The 3,496-nt window shown below is 37.5% G+C and overlaps 1 pseudogene; it reads right to left on the bottom strand.

The window, feature by feature from the left end:
* Positions 1–2,073: 2,073 nt before the first annotated feature.
* LOC119523059 lies at positions 2,074–2,968 on the bottom strand (annotated as a pseudogene).
* Between the last annotated feature and the right edge of the window lie 528 nt (positions 2,969–3,496).

Raw genomic sequence — 3,496 nt, forward strand, 5'->3', positions numbered from 1 at the left:
AGGTAGGGGTCATCTTTCATTCTTTTGGATATGGATATCCAACTCTGCCAGCCCCATTTGTTGAGAAGACTGTTGTGTCCCATTTCAGTGGCTTTGGGGGCCTTATCAAAGATCAGTCAGCCATAGATCTGGGGGTCTGTCTCTGAATTCTCAATTCGATTCCATTTATTGATATATCTATCTTTGTGCCAGTACCATGCTGTTTTGTCTACTGTGGCTTTATAATAAGCTTCAAAGTCAGGGAGTGTAAGTCTTCCCACTTCATTTTTCTTTTTTAGAGTGTTTTTAGCAATTCGAGGCATCTTCCCTTTCCAAATAAATTTGATAACTAGCTTTTCCAAGTCTGTGAAGTTGGTGGTTGGAATTCTGATAGGGATTGCATTGAATCTGTAGGTGAGTTTGGGTAGAATTGACATCTTAATGACATTTGGCCTTCCTATCCATGAACATGGAATATTTTTCCATATTTTAAGGTCCCTTTCTGTTTCTTTTAGTAGAGTTATGTAGTTTTCTTTGTATAGGTCTTTTACATCTTTGGTTAAGTTTATTCTTAGGTACTTGATTTTTTTAGTTGCTGTTGAAAATGGTATCTTTTTCTTGAGTCTCTCTTCATTTGTCATTTCCAGTGTATAGAAACATTACTGATGTATGTGCATTCTTCTTGTATCCCGCTACTTTGCTAAATTTGTTTATTAGCTCCAGTTGCAGTAGTGTTGATTTCTCAGGGTTTTCCAGATATATGATCATGTCATTTGCAAATAATGACAGTTTTACTTCTTCCTTTCAAATTTGGATGCTTTTATGTCTTTGTCTTGCCAGATTGCCCTGTCTAGCACTTCTAGCACCATAGTGAATAACAGTGGTGACAGTGGGCATCCTTGTCTCATTCCTGATCTTAGAGGGATTGTTTTCAGTCTCTCACCATTGAGCAGTATTCTGGCTGTGAGTTTTTCATATATGCTCTTTATCATATTGAGGAAGTTTCCTTCAATTCCTACCTTTTGAATTATTTTTATCAAAAAGTGATGTTGGATTTTGTCGAATGGTTTTGCAGCATCTTTTGAGATGATCCCTTGATTTGTCTCTTTTGATTTGTTAGTCTGTTGTAATACATTGATTTTCTTATGTTGAACCATCCTTGCATGCCTGGAACGAACCCCACTTGGTCATGCTGTATGATTTTTTTAATGTGTCTTTGCATTCAATTTGCAAGTATTTTGTTGAGAATCTTTGCATCTATACTCGTTGTGGAGATTGGCCTGTAGTTTTCCTTTTTTTGTAAAATCTTTGCCTGCTTTTGGTATTAGATTAATGTTAGCTTCATAAAATGTTAGGTAGTATTCCATTTTCTTCAATGTTTTGAAAGAGTTTAAGTAAGATTGTGTCAGTTCTTTTTGGAAAGTTTGGTATAATTCCCCTATGAAGCCATCTGGATAAGGTGGGGTGAAGATGGCAAAGGGAGATATGCATGTAGTTTGGAAATGCACATTTTAGAAGCTGTTTTAAAAAGCTATTGATTTCATAATGTGAACTAGAAAGTTAAGCTCAGGAAAATAATTTTGACTGGTGGGTAGAACCAAAAACCAAATAAAGATTCATCCTAGTGGGTCTGGAATAAACATGATTGTAGTTGAGAAACACTAGTTTATTGATATAGGAGTTCTGGCACATGGAGAACAGTCAGTAAGAAAAACATGTCCAAAAGAACATCTTTTGGATCAATGGATGGATCCTAATCCAGAACTTATCATGGTCCTTTGGAAACCAAGAGGCCAATCCAGAAGAAACCAAAGATGGTCCATCAATCTTTTCAGCCCCATGTTGTTGGGAAAATTGGTGTACTTTTTAATACAGATCCAAAAGAAGAAGAAAACTTTTCCCCTTCCCAAACTCTACTTCCATCATCATCATCATCATCATTATTATTATTATTTTGATAACTATTTCAGAATTTAAGTAAACAGTTGCTGTAACTCAGTAAGAATGGCCCCAGATCCATCCACCAAGAAGTGCTGTCAGTGTTGGTGAGGCCATCCAGTTTCAAGGGGGACATCATTGGAGTCTGCTCTGTAATTATTTCAGAGCTTCAATTTGCCATAACTGGGTCTCCAGTTCCCCACTTGTTTGCATATTTATTAGATCAGAGCATCCACCTATGCAATCTTATCCAATAAAGACCCAAGTTACCATGCTTGCCTCTGTGAAATGTTGAAAATAATCTTGAATTGCATTTGTGTCACTGGTGGCTGTATCAACAAATTCCAGAAGTCCTTTGTTCCGGTTTGCTAATGCTGCCATTATGCAAAATACCAGAAATGGATTGGCTTTTATAATGGGGGTTTATTTGTTTACAAATTTACACTCTGAAGGCCACGAGAATGTCCAAATTAAAGCATCAACACAAGTATACCTTCAGCGAAGGAAGGTCAATGGCATCTGGAAAGCCTCTGTTAGCTAGGAACACACATCTCTGGCATCTGCTTACTCCCAGGTTGCATTTCAATGGAGTTCTCCAAAATGTCAGTGTCAGCTTTCAACAGCTGTATTCAAAATGTGTCTCTCAGCTGTAGCTCGTAAATGTCACTCTCATCTGCTCAGCACTGAGTTCCTTTTGTCTGAGCTTTTATAGGGCTCCAGTGATTTAATTAGACCCACCCTGAATGGGTGGGGTAACACCTCCACAGAAATTATCCAATCAAAGGTCTCACCCACAGTTGATTGAGTCACATCCCTATGGAAACAATCAATAGGTTCCAACCTAATCAACACTAATATGTCTGCCCCCCACAAGATTGCATCAAAGAACATGGTGTTTTGGGGGACACAATACATCCAGACTGGCACATCCTTGTTTGAAGGGCATTTGACAGAGGATCCCTTGGGTTTTTCTGCAGTAGGGGCAGGTGGGCTTGATGAACACAACCACTTTCCCAGGGTGGATTTTGCTATTCACATATTCCTGAGCCATGCTGTCAGGCAGCCATCTTCCTGGGAGGAATCCTCAATTGCAGGTATTGCTCCAGGTGTAAAACCTTTCAGGTATTTTTTATTGCAGTTACTGTGGTCTTCTACTCCAATATTTCTGTTTGCTTCCTTTTAAAATTTCTCTTATTGAAGTTGTCATGTTGTTCACTCATTTTCCTGATATCCTTCAGTTATTTCTCTGTGTTTTCTTTCATTTCTTTGAGCATAATGAAGATTGTTTTAAGTCTTTGTCTTATCTATTCAAAGTCTTGTCTTTGTTGATGATTTATGTAGTTTTTTATTGTCATTTTAGATGGGCCATCATTTCCTGTTTCTTTGTTTGGTTTGTAATCTTTTGTTGTATGTGATACATTTTAATATTTTAATATGTTAACTGGGTATTATTCCCTAAGCTGTCTGTTCCTTAAGTTTGTTTCCAGTTAGTGATAAGACAGAGAGTTCCTTGAGTGCCAGGAGCTAACAAAAACAAAACCAATGCAAAAAACACCTTTAATAGTCTTTTCAAATTGGT

This window comes from Choloepus didactylus, chromosome X, assembly GCF_015220235.1.
Source record: "Choloepus didactylus isolate mChoDid1 chromosome X, mChoDid1.pri, whole genome shotgun sequence".
Taxonomy (NCBI): domain Eukaryota; kingdom Metazoa; phylum Chordata; class Mammalia; order Pilosa; family Megalonychidae; genus Choloepus; species Choloepus didactylus.